The following is a 26,128-nucleotide window of genomic DNA, read 5'->3' on the forward strand; positions in this document are numbered from 1 at the left end:
CAGCACAGGGGATATTTAGGGAATTGGAAGGGTAGGACAGATGCAACAGAGCAGTGAGAAGTATGTTCTGTGGTTTAGATTTTTATACTTAGGCATTTATATTTCGTCATTATATGTATGGTGAGGCTCAGTTGTAGGACAATAAGATGACCCATGTCCTCTCAGAGGCTTAATGTGGAAATGATATGCATGTTAGACTAATGACCAGAGAACAAATCCAAAGGAAGGGAGAATAATTTGTACACTTTTTCTTTTATTTTCAACAGCATTTGGTCAATACTTGCAATTTGGAAGACACTACAATAAGAACTGTAGAAAAAGGTGAAGAAGACACAGTCTTCACCCCTGATGAGTTTATACTTTAGTGGATGAGACTTGCGTGACAAACAAATAAATGTGATACTAATGACAGTGTAACAGTTGAATTATATTCAAGGGAAGACTAGTTGGTAACTAATTACTTTTGAGATGTAGGTAATGGGTTATCCAGGTGAAGGTACTGGGTTGCCAATTGATGAGGTATTCCCACAAGCATCAAGTCTGATCAAGGGTACCTAAGAAGCAATGTTTTTAAACTTTTCAATAGTTTAAGCAAGAAACACTGGAAATTTTAGGGTAAGAGTAGTATAAATAAAAAACAGGGAGCAGGGTGTGGACAGATGAGATCTGGCAGTGGTAGAAGTGATGGGAGGTTAAGGGCAAGGGGGCATGTTGATGGCATTAACAGAAATGGGGAAATACAAAAATAGTGGGATTTGGTTTTGGTAAATTAGTAGGTTTAGTTTTGAACACTAAGGGTTTTTCTGTGCTCCCTTTTCATACCTTTGCTAGAGCATTCAGAGCATTTAAAAAAAAATTCATAGCAATTTCTTATCGGATGTCTGTCCAGAAAGCATACAACCATACAGTATGAAAAATAGAGACATTTATAGAAGAAGATACAGGATACAAGAAACGTTGTACATAGAACAATGATGCCTCTGACTCCTCCGAAGTTGTCACCTTGCAACTTCACACAATTCTTCCAATTGCCATCAGCTGCCCCGTTGTATTTTTCTGAATCTCTTTGACAGTCTGAAGTCTCTTCCCTTTCAAAGGTGATTTTCGTTTTGGGAAAAGCCAGAAGTTATAAGGTGTCAAATCTGGGCTGTAGTGGGGCTGAATCACCTGTGTGATTTGTTGTTTCATTAAAAAACTCTGCAGGAGACATGATGCATGAGTGGGCATGTTGTCATGATAAAGCTGCCAATCACCAAGTTACCCATAGCTGCGGCCTTCTGAATCATCCGAATAGTTTCTGAGAAGGAATGTTCAAGCTTAATGCCGAATTTAGTGCAGATTCATTGCTCTATTTGCTCATTTTGTTTTTGTTTTAATTTTTTAAAGTTTAATCTTTATTGTATTTTTTTCCATTTAGTCCCCTAATAACCTCCTCCCCCCAGCAGTCACCACACTGTCCATGGCCAGGAGTCCTTTTTCATTTTGCTCAATCCCTCCAGCTCCTAACCTCCCCCCCAACCACTAGCTGTCACTGTTCAGCCATTTTGAATGTGACAGCCACACAGTACACATGCTCACTCTGGCATCTGCTGCCCCCACTGACAAGTACAGTGAAATTGTCATTGTTCACACACGTGCATTCTAGTCCACTCTCCTTGGCTGTCAAGCTTTACATTGATGTCACACAAGCTGTTCTCATTATATTAATGGCTGGACTTTTTCTGGAACGAGGATTCATTTATTTACTATTTAAAGTGATTTGAGTTTCCTTAAGATGAAGGTACAATAATAAGAGTAAAAACAAGTTATACCAAACAAAACATATGACCTACGAAGTAAAGGCTTGATTTGATTTATAACCATCTATGTCGATAATTTAGCTTTAGCCCTTTTGGCAGTCACAGAAATGGGTGTATGTTCTTGCCCTAAGAGCTTAGATAAGTTATTTTAGGAATCTTTATGTAATGGACAAGAAAAATGTCCTTACTACTTAGAGGGACCTTAAATGTTGCATTGTTGAAAGGAAAGAGAATTTTGTTAATACATAGTCATTAGTAGCTAAATTCGTGGAAATTAGGAATTCAGCTTCTCCAGGAAGTCCTTTTGAAATCCGGACCAGATCCTGCTCCCGAGTGCTATGTACCTTACTTAACACTTTTACATTTCTCTGCCATGCAACACGTTGTGCTCTTGTCTGTCATTCCCTGAAAACTGTCTATATGATTCTTGAGAGTAGGTCATCCTTTATCATTTTATATGTATATGTGTGTGTGTGCGTATGTACACATATATACGCATATATATGTGTGTGTATACATGTAAGTTTACATCTAAATAAAAGTCATCACAATGTTGTTTTATAGAGCACACTCGATAAATATTTCTTAAATGCAAAATTAAATCCATTCCCATGGCTTGTCTCAATTATTGCTGAACTAGCCTATACACTTTTTGTGAGCTCCACATTAGATATTGGTTGCTGTGTGATAAATCACTCCAGAACTTAGCAGCTTAAAAGCGGTGCTTATGTACTGTCCCACAGCTTCTGTGGGCTATGAGCCCAGACTCAGTTTAGCTTGTGTCTCTGGCTCTCGGTCTGTCATGATGCTGCAGTCCAGCTGTCAACTGGAACCACAGTTTACTGCAAATTCAACTGGGCTAAGGGTCCACCTCCAGACTCAGCCATGGAGGACCTCTCTCTATAGAGCTACTTCACTGTAAGGAAGATAGCTTTCCCCACAGCAGGCAATCCAGGAGAGAGCAAAAGTGTGAGCACTTGTGGTGGAAACCACATTCGTTGTTAACCAAATCTAGGTAGTGTCATCCCACCTGTAGTGAGTTGAATGGCGACCTCCAAAAAGATATGTTCAAGCCTGTGGCACTGTGAATGTGTCATTATTTGGGAAAAGAGTCTTTGCAGATGTACTTAAATTAAGGGTGTTGAGTGCGATCATTCTGGATTAACTGGATGAGTCCTAAATCCAAGGGCACATGTCCTCTGATGCACACACAGAGGAGAAGACCATGGAGGGCAGGGGCAAGGACTGGTTAATGCCAGTGTAAGTCAAGCATCATCTGGAGACACCAGAAGCTGGACAAAGCAAGGAACAAAATATCCCTCACTGCCTTCAGAGGAAATGCAGCCTTTCTGACACCTGGCACCTGGATTTCAGATTCTGGCTTCTGGAAGTATGAGAGAAAAATTTCTGTTGATTTAAGCAATGCAGTTTGTGGTAATTTGTTATGGGAGCCTCACGAAACTAATACACCGCCACTAATGCAGTCTTAATATTTTAGAAGTGATTCTGTAAGTCCAGCCTTCATTCATGAGGTCAAGGATCACAAAAAGGCATGGATACCAGGAGACAGAGATCACTGGAAACCGTGTTAGAGACTACCTGCTCCGTCAGATTTCTGGATGCCTCCATTTGATTGACATATCTGTGTGGTTGGCCCAAACTCAACAGGTCAGAGATTAAGGTCATGATCTCACACTTTCAGAATTCATGTTCTTTCTTTTATATTTCCTACCTCTCAGATTAGAATTATTACTCATTTGGTCAAACCGGACAATGTAGAGTACATTTTAATTCCTCCTTTCTTAATGCCATAACTTTTCATTGATTAACCAATCTTTTTCATTCTATTTCTTATATTTGTATTGTTGAACTCCTTTTCTCTAATCTTTCTCCTACTATTTACAGACTGGTTGTCTCTTGCTGAAACTAACACTATAGCCACGACAAGGTCAAACTGTCTCGGAACTCTTCCCACTCAAACTTTCCCCTACAAAGTGGCTTTTGTCACGTAATGGGATTATGTCATTATCTTGAACGTTTTCAGGAAAAAAGACGACTGGTGATCTGGATCTTGACTTCCTGAAATCTAAACTTCATCTTTAATTATTCCTTAATATAGATCTATAAAATTGTATAGGATTTTCCAGATATGTTTTAATTTTTGCTTGCCTTTGTATGGGATTCTCTTTCTAGGAATAAAGTGGGTATTTGTTTTTATATTCAAAGCGCTGAGCAGAGTTTTTACTATAATGACATCACAGAATAGGTTTTCATCTGTTGTAAACTAACATCAGAGATGACAGAGTTGAAGAGAGCAGAAGAGGCCTAAAGCATCAATAAAATAGTTTAACTGGCCTAAGGTAGAAACGAATGAAAGAGAAGGGGGAATTATGGGCTAATCATGGAGCCACATGGGGACACTGAAGGATAGGAAGGATGAAGGAAAAAGTATGTTCACTGTAAATGTGCAGAAGAAGTACAAGGTGAAGAAAGTGTGACAAAAAGAGAAAGTTTTAGTTTTGAGATCATAAATGAAGTTTAGATTAAAATATAACCTGAATGTAGTTTTAAGCTTTTAGGACTATTAAAAGGCATTGAAATAAATTGGGCAGAAAGTGAAAGACGATGGAGTCATTCAGGACAGAGAATAAATAGGTGACAAAATTCGATGCAGTGTTAAGAACCTAGCAGAAAGGAAGAAGTGTCATTTCTGCTGCCCCCTTCTGTTTCAGTAGGTGAGACTAATAGCACTGTTGTCTGCAGAGTCTCTAGGGACGTAGCTCAGTGGAGAGCAAATTCAAATCCTATTCAGGAGATTTATTATGCTTTATCTGCGTTTAAATACAAAAGAAAATAACCCTTAAGCCTTTGCAGTTAAAGAAACCATTTTGCTTTCACTGACCTTAGTTTGTACATCTAAAATTTGCATTTAGTATATCTATATAAGTAAATGATACTTACGTTCTAATAATTAATAATATTCAAATAAATCTTTACCTGTATCACAATAACATTAGTTTTCATTTAATGAAGAGATATGAAAGAAAAAATGTTCTGTATATTTACATAATATGCAATTGTAATAAATAGTTTATTTATAAATTTATTGCTATTTGAATGAAATAATGAAACCTTGCAAAGTAATGTTCATCAAATATGTTGGTCTCTGTGTTGCAAAATGGTGAACTATGGGTCTTCTATTTCTGCTATTTCTGCTGTGAGTGTCGTTTGTCATACCAAAGCCTCCACTTAGGTAGAAGTAGTATCTTTGTAAAATGGTTCTACGTGTTTTTAGAGCATGATTTACATTGAGAAAGTTTTTAAGTAAACAAATTCTAATAAAAGTGTTCTTAAAAAGGGGAATTTTTATACATGAAGACAGAATTAAATGATGGAGAAGAATAGGATTTACATTAGCATATGCAATGCATGAGGAAATGGAAGTGGCTGTCTCATAGAAGGAAATTGCCAAGTCATGAATTTGAAGTTGCATAGTTCATCAGTAAGTGGTCTGACAATCTAAGCTGGAAACTCTTTGATCAGGTAACCATCTATGAAACAGTGCCTGTTCATCAAGCAATCTGTATTATGTAGAACTCACACCTACGTTTGAAGATTACCATTCGTAAGTTGCAAGTTATGGAAACTAGTTCTGGGCATGTTAAACAAAAGGCTGTGGGTTAGCTCATAGAATCTGAGGGTAATCAAACAAAACAGTTCTCAGGAAAGACAAGTTGGAGCTGCCCCAGGGATCTAGGAAGCAGGAAGTGGAGAGAGACTGTGAAGTGTGCTGCCCAGAGCTAAATCTGAGCTAAGAGTGTGGTTTTCCTGCTATTCCTCCCACATTCATAACAGGAGTCTGCATGGCTGAGCTTGAATTACTTAACCCTCTGCCAGGAACCATGACACTTGATTCACAGCTCTCTGGAGGCTGCGTGATCATGCCCAAAGGAACTTCAAAGATCTGGTACCAGAATGGGGAGTGAATATGGAACCGGTAAAGACAAATGGATGTGTGCTAAAGCCCTTCTTCCAAACTGTCTTTTGAAAGCCACAAAATGCAGTAAATGCAATAAAACTCAAATAATAAAGATTCTGCCAGTAAACTTAACAGATTAAATAATGTTGCTTAGGTTTTGATAGATATCTACTACTTTAAAAAATGTTTTCTTTTATACATGTTTATTAATTGCCTGTCACGTGCCAGTTGATGTACTTACCAGTGAATATAAAATTGTAAACAATAGAATCAGTTCTTGCTTTGCATGGAGCTTATAGTCTAGTGAGAATTGAAATGCAACAATTAACATATTACAATAAGTCTAGGGAGGGAGGTGCATTCCTTTCCTAGGGCTACTGTAACAAAGAACCACAAACTGGGCTGCTTAAACTACAAAAATTCTGGAGGCTAGAAGTCTGAAATCAAGGTGTCAGCAGGGTCACACTTCCTCCAAAGGCGTTAGGGGAGATTCTTCTGTGTTTCTTCCAGCTTCTGATAGTTCCTGATGTTCCTTGACTTGTGCAGCCTAACTCCAATCTTTGGCTCCATTTCACATGATTTTCTTCCCTGTGTATCTTTGGGTGTGCCCTCTCCTCTTATAAATATATTATCATGGGGCTTAGGGCTCATGCTAATTCCAGAGCTTTATCTCCAGATTCTGAGCTAATTATATCTGTAAAAATCCTATTTCCAAATAAGGTCACATTCTGAAGTTCGGAGTGAAGATGAATTTTGGGGAGATTCTCTTTAACCCATTCTAGGGTGGTACACTGCGGTGTTGATGTTCCTAGCAGGGACCCTGGGCCTATGCTTGGTGCATGTTAGAGAAAGCTGCCTAGAGGAAGTGATGTCTAAACTAAGGGTGAATGTTCGGTCAGAAGGAACGGGATATGAAATGGACCGTCTCAGCATCTGAGGAAGCAGAGTTCACTGGAAGAACTGAAAGCAGTTCAGTTCAGCTGGAATAAAGAGTGTGCAGGGCTGGATAAGAGGTGGAAAGGAGAGATGGTGGTGAAGAGGTTAAAGGGGCAGATGATAGGGGTCACGTAGGGAACTTACGTTATTCTGAATGTATTGTGGTGCCAATGGAGGGAGTTAAGCAGGCGAACAACCAAATAAGACCACAGAACCCACGCTGGGTGCGATGTGGAAATAAGGAATGACTGAGCAACGCTGGAGAAAGAGAGCTAGCTAGGAGAGTTTGCAGTAATCCCAGTTTGAAATAATGGAGGCTTAGAGAGGGAGATGCTGGTGGGAAGGAAGAAAAATAAATGTAATAATGGTATATTGGAAAAGTAGAATTGATTTTATGTAAATCAAAGACGAAGGATAAAAAGAGAGGAATGAAGTGTAATGGCCCAAGTTATTAGCTTGTGAGACTATAGGTGGTGAGATTGGAAGTGTGTGTCTGTGTGTGTATGTGTGTGTGAGAGAGAGAGAGAGAAAGGGAGAGACAGAGACAGACCTGGGAAGAAAACAATGGAAATGGATTCAGTTTTGGACAGTTTCGGGTTGGGTGGTTGTGGTGCTTCCAAGTGAGGATGTTCCAGAGCCAGTTGTCTATACAGGACAGGTGATGCTGAGTAAGGAACTCTTAGTGTATATATGGTGCCTGAAATTGTTGGAGATATTTGAAAAAAATTAATTATTACTATATCTAACAAAGAAATATTATTTATGCAGACTGAAATAATGACATTTAGAACTATTTAATGGCACAGGAAATAGCCATTTAAAATGCAAAAAGAACAACAGTGGAAAGAACAATAGTATAAAGAACAAAACTGGGACGCATAGCTTATTATCTACAGTAAGATCTTAATACTCTATATACCTGAACCGACTACTTCAGTATTAAATTCTGAAAGTAAATACACCTAAATGTTAACAGTGGCTATTTCTAGGTCATTTAAATTTCATTCTCCTTAACTAATTTTTAAAGGTCATTGGAGCATATACTACTTTTATAACCAGAAAAAATGCTTTATTGGGGTAAATTTTAACACATAAAATGTATCTGAAATAGAATTTTTATAGCATAGTATTTAAAAAATATGTAATTGATTTCAAGGGTTGGGTATCTTTTTGACATAGGAGGAAAAGGAGTTGTAAATGAATAGAGTTATACCACCTGAGCCAGGTATTTTATTAAATATCTTGAATATGTATGGGGATATGGATTGTACCTTCTTAGTATAGGTAGTTAGGTATTTAGTAAATCAGAGAAGAAATGATTACTTTTGGACATAAAATACAACATAAATCGGATTTATTAAAAAAATTAAAATCATTTCTCACTCTATTTTGAAAACTATTAGTGTATGAGCAATTTAATAAATCACAGATTTGGATCCTGTTATGTAAGTTGTGATCAGTAATGCCAGGTTGCCTTATGTAAGGTGATTAGACATAACATTCCTACGCAGATTTTACTAATTCCTAAGCCATGAGTGGTATTTAGGTTTCTGGAATGCAAAGTTAGAGCCTTAATATTAAATCTACTTTACATATCTAAGGGTTGTGCTGGAGAACAGAACATATTTGCATGTTCTTCTGTTCAATATCTACCCAGTTTCAGAATATTGAACAACTATTCCATTGATTCATACTGGATGATATCATGGTGCAGTTAAAACTCCTAAGTTATCTTTAGGCTATTTCCTGTTTTTGGAGTTACAGAGAGATAACACCTGGTAATCAATCAATGCCTTCTTTTCTTTTTTCTTTTTTTTTATTGTTATTCAATTACAGTTGTATGCCTTTTCTCCCCATCCCTCCACCCCACCCCAGATGAACCCACCTCCCTCCCCCACCTCCACCCTCCCCCTTGATTTTGTCCATGTGTCCTCTATAGTAGTTCCTGTAATCAATGCCTTCTAATAACTTCAATAGAAGGCCAAATGCTGGGTGGTACCTGCAATAGGGAGAATCATTTGACACTTATGTGGCAGTTTTTTTATTTTTCTCCAAATTTTGATAATTGCTTAAATAGAATTGTTTGCTTTGCTTCAACAATACAATTATTTGCTAACCCTGACCTAAGATGGAATAGAAAAATATCGCTGTTTAAGGATAGTTCAAAATTCAAACATATGACTCGTTAATGACTCTAAAGTAAGCAGACCCTCTTTCTTTAAAGTTAGTTTAGAATATACTCAAGTAATGTGTATACTGGAAATAAATTTCTTGGTTAATTATTTTATAAGAAAATTTATATAACAATAGTTATAATATAAAAGGAGCATAAGCTTACATTTTACTCATCTCAGTGGGGATTTTTACTATTTCCAAGCAAGTTTACATTCCTTATATCATTTAGACTATCCCCAAAATATTGTAAATGACTTGTCCTATGCAAAATTTGACTTAATTAGTACTGTAGACATGGAATTTTACTAGACAGTCTGTTTGGAGTTTATGGGCTTTCCCCCTCACTTCAGAAATTTTGTAAACTTCTAAGTAAATATTAAAAATCTGCCATGGGAGATTTAGCCACATTAATAATAATAATAATAATGGCCAAAGTTCCATGTTGTATAGTTTGTGTTAGGCCCCGTTCTAAACTATCTGTACAAATGAACACATTTAATCCTCATGGGGACATTTTGAAGTAGTTTACAGATGAGAATATAAAGAGGTGAACTACACTTGCCCAAGATCAAGTTGCAAAGATGGAATTAGAACCCAGGTAGAGTCCTTATTTTATCCACTATGCTGTGTGAAGAAGACATACATTAAAATGAGAGAAAGTATTTTAATCCAAAAACATCAAATACCTAGTCAGTATTCTTGTGTCATCTCCTGAGACAATCTGACATTCAGCTCTCTGCTTGACACGTTACATATTTCATCTTCTCCCACGCTTTTGTACCTCTCTTCCTCCTCACATTTCAGATGCCTTAACTCTTCTCCTATCTAATATTCAGTTTCATAGTTTTATTTGCATGTTTTCTAGTATGTGTAACATTATAAGGGACTCCAAGATAAACATCTTATTTTTTTTAATTAGAAAAGATGAAAACAGCACTTTGAGGTAGTAAAACATAAGTACGTTAGTTCTGTGCCCTGTAACACTAATGCAAACACCAATGGTAAGTTTTCAGGTTAAACAGATTATTAAAAGTCTTTGGTATCCCTTTTTATAATTTAAGCTTATACTTGATATTAAGTTATATTTCAGAAAAAAATTATAGATTCTGTATTCCTTATGATAAACCAAGCATACACAGTAAATCTTACTTACAATCCCAAATCTCTGGATAGAACACAAAATAAATATATATAATTCAATTCAGAATTATTCTGGCAAATAAGTCAGAGTACCCTCAATAGACCAAAAAGTAGGAGAAATCCAGAAAAGGATACAGTATCAGATTTGAGACTGAAGCTACAACTCCTAAGCACAGGGGAGGACTGTTAACCAAAGGTGGGAGTGGCCCCAAGAACCCTCCACACTGGCAGATGCAGGTTCCAGATTCTTGGAGAAGCAACGAGTCTGGGGACATGTAACTAGTTGCTTAGTTGGAGCACAGCAGAGGATTATTCAGGTATTTAAACCTGCAGAGCCCTGTGTATCTTCTGTGGTCAGGACAGTGAGAATGTGAGCTTGAATTTTACAAAAACCGTGAGGTGTTCAGATGATTGGCACTGATGAGGAGAATTAGGGAACTCAGCTACCAAAGTTGCCGTTTCTTCGGTGTGTCCTCCCATTCCCCCACTCTGACTGAAGAGACACTACAATAGCACTGAGAGAGCAAAAGTTGGTAAAGGAAGCAGAGTGTGATTGCCGTAATATACACAGCAGAGGGATGTCAGAGATATTCATTGAATAGGGGAGAAATGAAGTGAAAACAGGCAGAAGTCAAGTGAATTAAACACTTGATCATGTTCCCTTAATGTTTCAACGAGGCCTAAGCATGAGTGAGAAATAGTTCAACCTAAAATTCCCTGCATATTTCAAATGTTAGAAATAGCGTTACAAATCAGGAATGAAGATAGAGGACAAAGGTCATTATGTAGTTTCAAAACAAAAGTTATTTTCTGAGAATATTAACGTTTTTATTGTTTCATATTGTGTAATTCCACAATTAGTATAATGTTCAATTTTTATGTTATAACATGGACACATATTTCAACACTAACCATAGAAAATAGTTAAACTCAAATAGAGTGATAATCAGTTTCAGAAAATTATTTTCTGATAAGTGTAAAGTTAACAGCAGGGAGAAAGCTTTTTTTTGCCTCTATTGAGTTTGAGTGTATTATTTATTCTGACTTCTCAAGGACAGTATAAACAATGTTGAAGAAAATAACCTGTGATTAAAAAGTTAAGTATTTGGACCCAGGAACTAAAAAGTGCACCTTTCACCTCCACCCCAACCCTCATTCAGGCAATAATTTGAATTCGCTCTAAAAGTAGTAGATGGCACTGTACTTTGTCAGGCTTTTATAATGACCGTATGTTTATTCTAGAAGTAGAGAGCCGTGTGGAGTCCATCTCCATTGTAGGGCATAAGGAATATGTTTCTATTTCCTGACTTTTGGAAGTTTTCAAAGAGTAAAATGTTTCATTGTTTTTATTCCTAGGTTATACTAGTTTTTTTAACACTGGCTCCTTTCTTTTGCCAAACCTACATGTGTTGTTATTTCGTTACTTAATCTGCTATTCTCAAGCCTAACAGATTCTCAGTCATACTCTTAACATTTCACTGCACACAAACCCATTAAGTTAGTGTTGAAGAGTGTGTGTGTGGGGGCTCCGCCCACAAAGCCCCCTGCCCTGTCTGCCACAGATGAGAGTAAGTCTACCAAGACAGGATTTGCTTGGGGAGGAAAGGTGGCTGATCTCTCAAAGGAGAAGGGCCAGGAACCTGTTCCTTAATGGGCTTTTATTGGGTTTCATTTGCTAGGAATACAGGGCATATATTTAAAGCTCATCAATCATTGTCAGGCAGTAATGATCAAACAATAGATAACATTCAGAGAATTCTAAGGGCTTATTTTGAGTCAGGGTCAGATAGCTAAAGGGCCATAAAACTTTAGGGAACCCAACTCATTTCATGTTTGGACCCTTATCATTTAAATTGAAGGTATTAGTGAAGTAGGTTTCATAGGATTTTATGCATTCTTTCTTAGGCCCCATGCCCTAGGGAACCCGCCCTTTCCAGCACAGGGTCGCACCCACCAGCATTGTTTTAGGCTTAAGGCATTGTTTCTGGCTTAAGTCAGGCAGGGGAAGTAAGGCAGCCAAGAGATTAGGAGACTTCTTGCAGACAGAATGAGGACTCAGGCATTGTCAAAGCCGAGGGGTGAGGGTCCATCACCCCCTTTTTCTATAGCCCTCCAAGTCCTTCCCTGAGGGCCCCTTAGCAACTGTGCCTGTCTTAGGTTGTCCCTCCTTTTGAGGAATCTTACCCATCATTGCCTAACCAGTCATCCTTCCAGGGTCAAGCAGGGTGAGGTGAAAGGGGGCAGAGGCGGTGCCCCTACATGGCAGATAAGCTTTGTCTCCTAAGTGGCTTATGGTCTCCAAGCCTTTTTACTCAGCCTTAGCCACAAGGGGTTACAGTTTCTGAAACCAAGCAGGGTGGTTCCCAACAGAAGAGGTCTTGGGCAAGTCCTTCCTCTTCTCCTAACAGTGGTGACCACAATGCTGAGGAAACCTGTAATTTTTCAGATTTGTTTTTTCCAACTTGCAGATTTACTAGTTCATCATTGTTTTTGGTAGTACACAATTAAGCTGTTTCAGTACCAAGTAGGTGCCATTTGGTATGATGCAGAAATAAGGCCAGCAATTATTTATTGATGCAGAAATAAGGACAATGATTATTTATTAATGATGCAGAAATAAGGACATGTATTATTTAACACATTGAAAACCCCCACTTATTTAGTGCTTGCTTTGTCTCTAATACTTGTGTAATTGCTACTTTTACATGCACTCAGTAGCTCATTTTTTTCTTAAAAATGACTGATTGTATATTCTTCTCTTTGTGCAGATGAGATAACTGAGGTTCAGAAGATTAAGCAACTCGCCCAAATACATTTAGCAAACATAACACTGAAGACACAGTTTAGGCCAGGCCTTCTGATTGAAAATTGGTTATTTTTTGTCCATAGTGCTTCTTAATAAATGTTGTTAATGATGCATATTGCTTATATTTTCAGAAAAATATGAGATGCATAAGAATGCAGTCTGTAAGAGCTGGCTTTTTCTGTACTTTCTCTTGATTCTTTCTCCCTGCGTCAAGCCCTCAGGGCTAGGACTGCAGATACTGGCATTTGAGGGCATTGTTCCAGCCTCCTTAGGTAGATGCTACGAGTTGCTGGAATTGTCAGTTGTTGTGTGGACCTGTGCTGCCTAGTTCTCAAGAAAAATGAATGTATTTATTCGTTCATTCCCTCCTTTGTTCTGCAGATATTTACTAAACAACCAGCACTGGCTTGGCAGTGTTGTAGGCACTGTGGATTCACATGAAATGCCCCCCTTCTGGAGTTATGAGAGCATCATTGAAGCCCCCTCCTCAAGTCCATGACCTAGACTTAAGGAATGTATTTTTTAAAAGAATTTATTTATTTATTTTTAGAAAAGGGGAAGGGAGGGAGAAAGAGAGGGAGAGAAACATAAATGTGTGGTTGTCTCTCATGCACCCCCTCCTGGGAACCTGGCCCGAAACCCAGGCATGTGCCCTGACTGGGAGTTGAAACGGCGACCCTTTGATTCGCAGGCAGACACTCAATCCACGGAGCCACACCAGCCAGAGCGGAACTTTTGTTTTGTTTTGTTTTAATGAACCTTCCTTTTACGTGTTTTGCATTATTTACAAAAATAAAATAATGAGAAAAGCACAATGAAGTCATCAAATTAATTGCAATTATTGCTCTATGGACAAATGTAACCAACCTGTGAAAACTGTTGGCTTTTAGGCAGTGGCACTTTATAGCTTGAAATTCCCATTTAAGTACAAAAGAAGACATTCAGAACAAGAAAGCCCCTGTAAGGTGTCCATGACCAATGTTCAGAAGCCTTGACTGTGTGACAGTTAAGTGTCACCTCTGCCTGTAGCTGTGGATTTAACTGTCAGTTCCTTCTCATTTCCACCCATAGACAAGGGCAACTAGACCATTCTCTCCATCTGGGTTCTGTCCAACTCCATTCCTCTCTTCAAATGTCTCATCATCTCCCTGTGTACCTCAAAGTTTCACACTTGTCCATTCCTCCTCATTGTGGATTGGTCTCTTCATGATGTCAGAGCCCTTACATTAAGGATACAGCTTGGGGTCTCCCTGAGAGGTTACTCATACATCAGTATCTAAAGCATAATCTTCCTGTATCCTCAGCCATTTTATTGATTACGTTGTTTGAGCCACTATTTTATACAATTTTATAATTCCATCATTCTAAATAATAATAATTCTACATAATAATTCTGTTATTTTATAGAATTAGCCAGTTGTATTTAAATGTTGGCTACACCAAAGATGGGGCTTCTTTACTGCTTATAGTTACTGATAACGTTTCCAGCTAATAGGTCTGCAACTTTGTATTACAGTATTTTCCATGAATTCTCTGTGCCAGTTCAAGCCAGGGGTTTTCTGACTTGAATTATAGAATGGCTGCCGGGTTTGAGACAGAACATCAATTTATGTGCAAGATGTTAATTTGCGTGATTGAATGACTTGCCTTCAGTACTGCCAGACAGTACTAGGAAACATTTTCCTTCTGAGAGGTTTTGTTTTTGTCTCAGAGTAATATATATTCTCCCTTCAACCACCTAACAGATAAAAACTACAGTTAAGAGCTGCCTGATGCTATGATGTTTAAATATTTCATACATACAAATTGTTATAACAGCATTTTCATTCAGCCTTACCATTGCAGATTATTTCCATTTTCTATCTGCTTTTAAGTGCTTCTTAGAATTTGCCTTGATTATCATTTATCTTTCCTCTGCAGTGATACTGTATCGTTGCAATGGGATTTATGTGCACCGATTTTATAAGGAAATGATGGAGATTTGGCAAACCCTAGATAAATGTTACATCATTTCTTTTCATCTGTAATAAATATTTTATAGCTATTCTTTGTTTTTACTGATGATTAACCTAATTCTACTCTTAAATGCAAAAGGCGTTATGGCTTTTATTCTTCACGTTGGGATCTTTGGCTAGGTTTCCAGTCGTCTTTCAGTTTTTATGAGCCTTGATCTCCCTATCAGTCAGTTTGATTTAACAGTTAATCTAAAACTCTATCAAGTCAGGTAAGAAACATTTCTTTGACTGGAAGACCTTCATCTGTTTCCTAGAAGTCTGTCCATCTTCCAGGTCCACCTGGGCCTCTTGCTGCTGCTAGAGTCATAATTCGGGATCACTTTGTCAGCCTTTTTACCTCCTTACTTTTAGACCCTAAATCCTGTCCCTTAACCTCTTAAATATAACATATTCACTTCTTTTTTTCCTTTCTCAGAGACAGCTTTTTGTTTCTCTATCATCCTATTTGGCTGAACTACAATAACAGCTTTTTAATTCTTCTGGTATCCATTTCAAAAATATGGATATATTAATATGCAAATTTACATGCAGATATAATATCTTCCAGTCAACTTTAGTTGTCTCCCATCATGAGACGTAACAGGCCCAACAGGTTTCTTTGTGGTCTTATCTCTTATTCAGCTGTGTCTGTTTTTCTTCCTTCTCCGTTTCTCCATTCTTCACCCTTCTGGGTCTATTCTCAATTCTTTGAATGCGATGTTTTCACACCTACAAATCTGTGTACTACACATAATGTTCCTTTTGCTTGGTTAACTTCACTTACATCTTTCAAGTTCTAGTTGAAACATTACTTCCTCAGAAAAACTCCCTTTGATGTTTTCATACTCATTAAAGTTTTCTTATAATATGCTACCAGAGCATCCTGTATATCTTTTTTTCACTTCTCATTACCTGTGCAACTACTATCATTATTTTTATCTAATGTCTGCTTTCCTGATAGTATGTTAGCTCCATCAGAGCCTGGGTTAATTCAGTCTTGTTCGCTCATAATATCAGCCACAATATAAATTCTAAGTAAATATTGTTTAAATAAGGGAATGAATGACTGAAAGATGCCTTTGTTAGCTGCTTTTAAAGATGGGTTCTTTTTTGAGAGACATTTTTCCCTCTTATGTATTTTTTGGATTTTCAATTTTTTGACATTGTCTCTTAATAAGAGAAATGTATAATTAAAAAATATGCACTAATTATGACTAAATGCTAAAATAACTACTTGGGAAAATGGCATTATAGAAATGGGTTATTGTATTTGCTGAGAGATGTTCTAATTTCAATTTGCTTGTTAAACACAGTCTATTTTAACGCATTAAAATAGCATTCGTGTTTTTAAGGAATGTGTTTAGAATTGTTGATTGATTTTTATATGCTTCTGGTTGATAGCCAGTTTTTGTTATATGTCTAATTTACTGAAATCTTTGTCATTTTCTTTACAAAGAAACTTCCTAAATATACTTTTAATTGAAATGTTGCTGTATAACCATTAAACAGATAATTTTGCACTTACCAGTATGATTCTAGCCAGTAGACACTTATTCTAAATCATAACACTTCAGTAATCTTCATTGGAAAAGTAATTTGTAAGGTTTTTAGAGCTTAATTAAGTAAGAACTAAGTGAAGTATTTGAGAGACAAGATGTTTGCCCTCCCAGAGCGATCAGTGCAAAAGCTGGAAGAGCTCAGTACATCTGAGCTTGGCAAGTCCTCTGAGAACTCAACACTATTAATCATTAAACAGAGTTTTTGTAATATGTCAGAGGCTTATAATTTTGTTGTATTCTAAAACAATGTTTGTAAGAGGAAGATGATTTCAACTTCTGTGTTATTGACTCTTTGTAAATTTTAAAATCACATGCAATGACAAAATAGTTCTGGTCTCTTCAAAAAACCATCTTTATATAATTAGAGTAATTTGTAATCTTTTAAGTGGAATTAATTTGCACGACTGCTTTAAGATTATAAAACAGGTGTCTACCTGGCAGGGGAGATGCCATGATCATGAAGGTGGTTTCTTCAGGGTGAAACTCACTCATTCACTGTTCTCCGGATGTGACCCCTGTGATTTCTCCAAATGTGGGAACCTCCGCTGCATAATTTATGGTAGTGGGGGACTGTGTTCACACTCGCCCTTGAAAAGAATAAGCAAATAAATAAATTAATTAAATTAAAAAACAGGATTATAACAGAATAATTAGATGATGTCTGAGGGTCCCTTTCAACTCCTTTGTAACAAATTATAATTTTTAGTTTTATGGAATAATGTATGTCCAGAGTAAATATGTTACCATGTGGGATAAGTCTTAAAATGTTGGAATGGAAAAAAATGATTTTTAGCATTATTTAAGAATTCTAAATGAGGATCTCATTTCATTTCTCAATTCCAGAATTAGTTTACAAATAACTAAAATTCCTTACTATAGATTAATATGATTTGGGGAATTTTTTTCCATATAGTCCTTTGGAGTCTTTGCTGGAATAAGGAGTGGATCTAAGGAAAGTGTATTTCACAGATAAGAGGAAAGGGCACATTTTGGGGACTTTAAAAAAAAAGATTATAATGTGAAGCCTACTATGGTTTCTATGTCTCAGAGCTGGCTAGAATGATGTCTGATAAAATCTATTTCATCTAAGTAATAAAGCCACTTTATCTCAAAAAACTGCAGGGCTGTATATATCTGTCGGTGAAATGTAGCCCAGATACTGAAAAGTTTAATGATAATTCCTGGGAGTTGGCTTTTTGAAAGTCCCTTGATAATTTGAGAATGTAACTTATTCTGCTGCCCTAGCAAATTTCAAAAAGAAGCTAAGTTTGGAGGAAATGTTAGCATCTGTCCAAATCCTTTGTCAATGTAGACTTGACAGAGAAAAAGGTGTTTGCAATTGGAAAAGGAAAGAATAGAAGAATTGGAATATGCCCTTTGAAAAGGAGCAGATAAGTCTAGGTAAATTAAAGCTCCAACTGATGCCATTTTTTTTTTTTTGATTGTCAGTCCATCCATCTCTTGCATCACAGGACTGAAAAGCACAAGATTGTTAATAACTGAAAGGACATACCAATTGATTCCTGAAACTGAGTATTATGGTAAGAATGAAAGAATACTTTTATTATTTCAAAATTTCTTGAGGTAATATGGAATGAGTCTACCCATTCTCAGTTAAAAGTGAATTCTATGACTTGCAGAGGGGAAAAACTACACCAAGATGCTCCAGTTCTGTGTTACAGGAACACTGTTCATTTATGAAGCCCTTATCTTGGAATCATTTGCCCATTCAATGACTAATTAATAATTAGTAATAATGCAAAAGGAAGGAAAGATATAATCATCTAGAATAAAGTGAGGAAATACACAGTTAAAATTTTACTGAATTTATCTTTCCAGTGTTTTTCAATTTTGTAAGCATTGTTTTTTACTCTTTAAAATGGAATTCTTTGAGTGCAGTTTTTCTTCCTTCCTCCTTTCCTCTGCCTCTTTTTTCCTGTTTCCCTCTTTATTCCCCTTCTTTTTTCTCTTCTTCCATCAGCTGAGGGTCATACCTTCAGGGTTGAAGAATGTGTTCTATATAAAGGTATTGAGATTATAGTGTTTGTTGTATAGCTTTGTAATTATTCTAAAAAACATGGAACTGTATATTTTAAATGAGTGAAGTCCACCGTATACCAATTATGTATCAACTAAGCTGTTTTTAAAATGTGAAATGCCAGCCTGCGGTTAACTGAGGTGACTAATACGTACAAGGACACTAGTCTGCTCTCTGATTACAGTAAATCACTGAACTAGACACTCAGTTTCAGACTCAATTGGTATGTCCTTTCAGTTCCTTAACAATCTTGCACATTTTAGTCCTGTGATGATAGAACAGATGGGCTGACAGTCAGAAAATTGGCATTGGTCTCAGCTTCAGTTCACCTGTATCAGTTGTGGGTTTTCTGCACTACATCCTGGGAATGGACACTGTCAGTAATAACTCAAAGACAGGACTTGCCCTTTATGCAGACAAACGACAGGATAGCAATAGCTTGAATATATAGTATTCAGATGAAATGTGAATAAAATGCACAAAAAATTTTACTGCAGTTAATCAGATGTAGTTGGGTAAATATTTTTTAAACATTTGTTTGTAAAGTCTAGTAAGCTTTATCCATTCTCAAGTAAATGACAAATCACAATGGTAAAGACTCATTTTCTTTTTTAAGAAGTGTTATAATTTCTGTATTTGAAGAAGATTTGGGTGCCTGGATAATGTTTTCTGTATGTGTCAGAAAATTTTTCAAAGTAATCAAACTCCATTGCAAAACTGGGACAATGAGAATTCATGCAATCAAAATATATGTAGCATTTTAAAAATACAAGGTTGCTTTATTTTTATTGTTCTGTCAAGTGGTGCCTATTTGGTTGCTTTTGTTGCCTCAGCTCACCCATTATGACAGGAAATTCCTTTCCCATTATCTCTTGTAACGTAGTATGGCTGTTTTTTAATTGTCAGTGAGTGTTTCTCAGGGAACCCTGGGAGCTTTCAAAGCATGAATCTTTAAATGATAAAGAATTGTTTTGTTACTTTGGCTCAAACTAGTGCTATTTGCTAGAATTACCCAACAGTTTGTCACTTACTTCCTGTGCCAGAAGTTGTCTGTACACTCTAGATCATTTGAGTAGCTGAGGTGATCTTGGTTATTAGGAAGGAAGATGCATTTAAACAATTTTTTTCCCCCAGTGGTAACTATAGGGTAAAATTTGTTCCAATTAGTTAGAAATAGTAAATATACATCACTATAAAATGACTAAAGATTAAAAATTACTTTAACTTCATTTGAAAATCCTGTTCTCTTATAAAAGATGAGTTTATCCAATCTTAATGATAGTTTTTTAATGGAAGTTTGACTTCATAGAAATACTTGTTTAAAATAAGAACTTAAATATTCTTACCCAGTCTCTCCTCCTCATTGACAAAGAAGAGGTTTGTTCTTTTAAGGAAGAGCTTATATTTCACCTATTTTAGATTTTGAATCAATCAGTAATTTCAGTCAGCTGTACCCCTGTAAAAATTATGAAATTTTGAATATATGGCATCCAAACTAATGGACTTTGTATTTTAACTTGGAGTATTTGTGTGTGCCTGTGTGTTTGTGTGTATTTATGGAGGAATGTTGAAAGTAATACAATGATAAAGTGTCAATATGCCAAAATAGATTTTATTAAAACATTTTTTACAACAATTTAATATTAAGTAGATGAAGGGTCATCATCGCCAGCCCTTTGTTGGTATTTCCATCTATAATCAATTCAGTGTTTTTGAGTGCCCAGTTAAATGCTTTTTGAGTGCTCAGCTCTGGGGTTAAGACCATACATAAGGCAGAGCTTTTGCAGTTGAGAATCGTTCAGTGTAGTAGAGTGAAAGTGTGGTTGGTGGGAATCAGGCTCTTTCATGTGATCATTGCAAGGACCTCCACACAGGAGACTATGGTGTGGCAAGATGGTTCCTTAATGGGGAAAAAGGCTCCCTCTTTGGCCCCTCTCCATTGGTCCTACCATGGAAAAAGTCCAGCTGAGTCTTGAGCAAGGCCGAAACAAAAGCCAGCACCCAGAGTTTCTGCTTCACACTAAGGCTTCGTCTTTTGGAGCCCAGAGATCTGCTGCAGCTCCAGTAGCTGCTAGACCCACATGGTTGTGTGCTCCTGGGTGAGAGCTCACGGACAAACAGGGTGTGTGCTGGTCTCTGAGAGAGAGAAAGACAGAGCTTCTTTGTTTCCCTCCGATCGTATTCGTGTGGGTTTGGGATGAACCAGGTTCTTTTTCAAAATGACCACTGCACTCCCTAAGTTTTTGCAGGCTTTTCATAGGCCCATACACCCTAGTTATACCGACAGGCCTCTATGGTCAAGCTCCTCCTCCTGACCCCCCAACAATCCAGTAAGTACCAAAGAGGGGAAAGAAGGAGTGCTAATCACTATGGTGGAGCAATGCTGAAATCCTTTGGGGTATGAAGCTATAACTTCCTGGGGGAGCAAACTGGCTTGTGCTCCCCAGTTCATTAAGCTCAATGTCTACATCCCTTTGTTCCTATTTCTTCATTAATATTTAGCTAACTACCTACAGTAACAAAAGCATGTATAAATGAGTAATTTCAAATAGTGTGATAGAATATATGAAATGTATATAGAAGGGAGTGACCATCTTCGTGGGAGTGGAGCACTCAAATGCATGCTTAGTATTAGAATAATCTTTAGAAACAGAGGGAGAAGCAGCACTGAAAAATGGACTTATGCCCTGGCTGGTGTGGCTCAGTGGATTGAGCACTGGCCTGAGAACCAAACAGTCACTGGTTTGATTCCAGTCAGGGCACATGCCTGGGAATCAAACCTGGGTTGTTTTGAACTTTTTGTTTATTTGTGTAATCCCTTCACCTTTTTAACCCAGGCTCCCATCTCCCCTCCTCTCTGTATTTATGAATTTGTTTCTATTTTGTTTGTTAGTTTATTTTGTTCATTAGATTCCACATATAAGTGAAATCACATAGTATTTGTCTTTCTCTGATTGGCTTATTTCACTTAACATAATACTCTCTAGGTCCATTCATGCTTTTGCAAAAGCTAAGATCTCCTTCTTTTTTATGGCTGAGTAATATTCCGTTGTACAAATGTACCACAGCATTTTTGTCCTTTTATCTACTGATGGGCACTTGGGCTCTTCCAGTCATGTCTGCTGTAAACAATGTTGCAATGAACATAGGGATCCATATATTCTTTTGAATCAGTGCTTCAGGTTTCTTTGGATATATTCCCAGAAATGGAATTGCTATTTTTGAGGTAACTCCATGCTGTTTTCCACAGTGGCTGTACCAGTCTGCATTCCCACCAGCACTGGGCAAGGGTTCCTTTTTCCTCTACATCCTCACCAACTTTTTAATATTTCTTGTTTTTCAAAAAATTAAAAATTTAAACAAAATCATTTATAATGTAGATAAACATTGAATAATGTCTGGATGTACTGGGTTGTTTTTTTTACCTTTTTTACTTTTTAATAAATTATACATTATATCTTTTAATTATTATATTTTTTCCTGTCAAAACTCTCCTACTTCACTTCAGAATTCATCAGGTTTTATTTCAAATGAAATTAGTGAAAAATTTAACCAAAACTTTGTTCTTATTAACAGCCTTTTGAACTTGACTTAGGCATATTGATTGGTTAATTTCTAAGAAGAAGTTCAATTATTGTCATATTTGCACAAAATACATATGCATGCATGTATATATATACATGTATATGTATAACATGCCACACACATATCTGTAGATAATTTACACATATTATGCACACATACATAAATATACAGTTTATATAGTCATAAAATCATCCCTGGAAATAAATGATAGTTCTTTATATCAACCTCCTCCTACACTTAAATCCCGTGGTCAATTTGATGTTTTATTTGTTATTTGGCACATATGAAATTTACTAATAGAAACTTATTTTACACTTGCTTCTCACTCTATATTGTGAGGCCCTGATATATTTTCTAATGGAATTGAAGTATGAGCACATCTATTACACAAAAACTCTTCACATTAAATAATTTAAAAAACATGATTCATCGATATTGAACTTCAGGTAGGAATTTTGATTTATAAAAATGCCTGCAGCACATTAAGCAGTTATCTCAACTATTACTGAAAGCACTTCTTTCTTTCCTAAGCCCTTTCCAGTCCACAGGTTACAGGATTTATACGGCTCTATTTCTCTGTGAGCAGTGGGGATTCTCTGTGTCTGTGCCCGCTGGGACACTGACCCTATTTGGCACTATTGATTTTTCTGCTGTTTCAGTTTCCAGATCCTTGGACTCCTCAAACTCTCTTTGACCTCAGTTCTGAGAAATACTACCTGGAAGACCAGTTGTTCACAAACCAGGTAGATATTCAATGTAATCTTGAGTACAGTATAATCTGCTTTTCAAAAGTAAACCAAGGATGGCTCTTTTACTTGGCTGTTTCTAGTCCATTCACTGCTCCTAAAGATGACAGAAAAGTCACATTCCTCCAGCTGAGGGCGAATTTTTGAGACAATCTGTGTTTGTTAATGATTGCACTCTGCTTTTCTCTAGCACTGTGCTCAAAGAGCCCCATAAAGTATTCATAATGTTACCGTTTTAAAGATGAGAAAACAGCTTTATAATTCAAGTCATTGAATTATGCAAAAAAATAAAATGATAAAACAGTTGAATGTATTTGTAGAAACAGTTTATCCCCACTTTATGGTACGAAAGAAAAAATATTAAATTCCAGACAATATATGATTTTCTGTAGGCTGTAGAGAAAATGACCGTGAGAATTCGAATTTATTTTTATCTATTCCTAAGGTAGTGTTCCTTTTTGCTGCACAATGTTGTTGCACATATAATCTTCTTTCATTGTTTTTCAATAAGAGAATAGGTTTTTTCAAAGATTCCATGATTATGACCTGATTGTATTTTAAGACCACTATATCCTTTTAAAATATACTCTTTTCGAGATCCTGAGAAAGCATTATTTTTAATGACATTATCATAATAACAAACATACTACAGCATCATAGGTGCGGTCTTCCTATTTTATTAAAGGCTAGGTAGGTCCTTAGCCCCTCATCATGTTATTTGGGGATTACCTTCCTGACCTATTTAGGTGCTCCTTCCGAATTCCCCTCAGAGAAACATGTTCATGCCTCTGTCACAGCAATTAGAACATTTTATTGTTTGTTTTCTCTGATGAGTGATTTTTTTTTTAGTATGGGAAAGTCATGAATTCTTACATTTTTATATTGTATGTTAATATTTATTAACTGATAGTACAAATATGAGACAATGTTCTTGGATACTTTATAGAAATGTGGAACTTACGCTTTTCAGGTTGCATTTTGTTTCCAAGGAATTTTCAAAAGGAACTGCTTCCTTTTGAAAATACTCTTTAGGCTCTTTTAAAAGTCAGACAGAGCCCACATGGTCTAACTGGCCATTGCATATATTAAGTTGAAGTTAGAATTGATTATACATTGGTATCATCTGTGTGTTCTATTTAGAGGTAAAATAGCATTTCTTTTTCTACTTTGGCTTCATTATTTGCTGGACAATCAAAATGTTTGCAGTTGTAAATTACATCAGCATAAAAGACTGAGAGGGATTTAAAAAACTAACTCTTAACAACAATCTTTAGCGTTTCTGAGATCAAACAAAGGTCAGCTACTAGTACGTTGTACCTAATGATCTAAAACTGGTATTAATTTCTCAGATGCATATATGGTACTAAGCCTATAGATCACCTGTGAGACACGCATACTTTCTGGCTGTCAAAACTGATTTGTTGTTGTATTTTTTGCCCCCCTAAGTGAGTGATTTAAAATTAAACATCAATTTATATTGGGTATTTTTGATGCTTTTCTTTAGCATTGTTTTATAACCATTAGAATTAATCCACCTTAAATAAAAATATTTTATTCTTTCAAGAAAATAAGATTACTTTAATTAAAAGAAAAAAGATTACTAATTGACGCTAAAAGTCAAGATTTATGTATTAACAATCCATACTTTCAACTGATGAATAAAAAATTGACATAAAGTGGGAAATTAAAATCTCAACAATTAAAACATTGAATAATACATAATTTGTAAAGCCATCTATAAATTAGATATCATTAACCAAATATAGCCAATGTGCCACATAAGCCACATGATCATATAATCGAATATTTTTAAAGTGATTGTACTGCATAGCACGTGAACTGTCTTGTTACCTGGCTTCTTCTTTGGTCTAATAGGAACCAGCCTCAGGCATGAGGAAAGGAATAGGCACATGGGCTTTTGCTTTAAGATTATGTTTTAAAAATTATTTTTTCTAAATCAATAGCGATATTAATACAGAGCTATAAAATATAATTGCTTAGAAAGTATCCAAAAGAGAAACTTGGATTCACAATTTAACCTCAGATTTGCTTCTCACTCATTTTTCTTCAAGATCCCGTAGATCACTGAACTCTCAGCTTTTCTCAAATCTGCTGTACTCATAAGTCAAATCCATTAGTAAGAATTTCTGCCTCCATCCTTAATTTTATATGCACAGTTGACCAATTTTCACTTCCGCATGGTCAACATCTTAGACCAAACTACCTTCATTTATCATTTCTACCAGGCCTCCTACTTGGCCTCCCTGCTTTCATGCTTATACCACATTACCTCCCTTCAAATGCCTATTTTCCATGTATTGTCAGAGTGATAGTTTTAGATATAAAGTCAGATTATATCACTTTACCACTGTCTTCCTGTTGTACCTGGAACAGATTCTGTACTCTCCACGTTTCCAAAGCCCTAGAGGATCTGACCCTTCAGACCTCTGCTGCTACCACTTTCCTTCTTACCTGCAACTACTGCACACTGGCTTGTTTGCAAAATGCCAGGCTTGTTTTTTCTCTTGGTCTTGTCAGAAATCTTGACTTACTGCTTTAGTTCACTGGAGCCTCTACTTGAAAATCATCTTATCTTCCCTATCCAAAATCCCAATCCTATCACATTACTTTCTAACCCTTTATTTTGTCTTATCTGCCTTATTTTTTATAGCACTTTTCACTACCTTAAATCATATATGTGTGTGTGTGCTTGCGTGTGCTTGTGCATGCATGCACACACAATGTCTGTCCAGAAAAAGTCCAGCCATTGTTAATATAATGAGAACAGTTTGCACGATATCGACGTTACCTGGCAGCCAAGGAGAGTGGACTGGAATGCACGTGCGTGAACAATGATGACTTCACTGTACTAGTCTGTGGGGGTGGTAGACACCATTGAGCGAGCCTGTGTACTGTGTGGCCGTTGCATTCACAATGACTGAACGAGTAGAGCAACAAATCTGCATCAAATTTTATATTAAGCTTGAACATTCCTCCATGGAAAGTATTTGGATGATTAAGAAGGCTGCAGCTGTGGGCAGCTGGTGATTGGCAGCTTCATCCTGACAATGCACCTGTACCCACTCTTGCATCACATCTCATGCAGTTTTTTTGGCAAAACATCAAATCATCCAGGTAACTCAGCCCCTCTATAGCCCAGAACTGGTGCTCTGTGACTTCTGGCTTTTCCTAAAACTAAGGTCACCTTTGAAAGGGAAGAGATTTCAGACTATCAGTGAGATTCAGGAAAATCAGATGGGACCAGTGACGGCAATTGGGAGAACTGTGTGGGGTCCTGAGGTGCCTACTTTGAAAGGGATTGAGAGGTCATTGTCTTATGTACAATTTTCTTATATCTTGTATCTTCTTCA

General features: G+C 36.7%; 1 protein-coding gene and 1 non-coding gene across 13 annotated transcripts in view; both read left to right on the forward strand.

The window, feature by feature from the left end:
* GULP1 (GULP PTB domain containing engulfment adaptor 1) overlaps positions 1 to 26,128 on the forward strand; it is a 208,718-nt gene that overhangs the window by 64,756 nt on the left and 117,834 nt on the right. The window contains exon 3 of one of the 12 annotated variants that reach the window (XM_045198431.3): positions 17,838 to 17,929. The exons of 10 other annotated variants lie outside the window; for them this stretch is intronic. The gene's annotated coding sequence lies outside the window, so the exon portion shown is untranslated. Of the gene's footprint in view, positions 1 to 17,837; positions 17,930 to 22,693; positions 22,755 to 26,128 lie in introns of those variants that run through there. One more of the 12 variants, XM_045198432.3, reaches the window with a different exon arrangement.
* LOC112308090 (U1 spliceosomal RNA) lies at positions 16,815 to 16,979 on the forward strand. Its single transcript, XR_002975101.1, has one exon. It is a non-coding gene; the product is annotated as a U1 spliceosomal RNA (small nuclear RNA).

This window comes from Desmodus rotundus, chromosome 2 (assembly GCF_022682495.2).
Source record: "Desmodus rotundus isolate HL8 chromosome 2, HLdesRot8A.1, whole genome shotgun sequence".
NCBI lineage: Eukaryota > Metazoa > Chordata > Mammalia > Chiroptera > Phyllostomidae > Desmodus > Desmodus rotundus.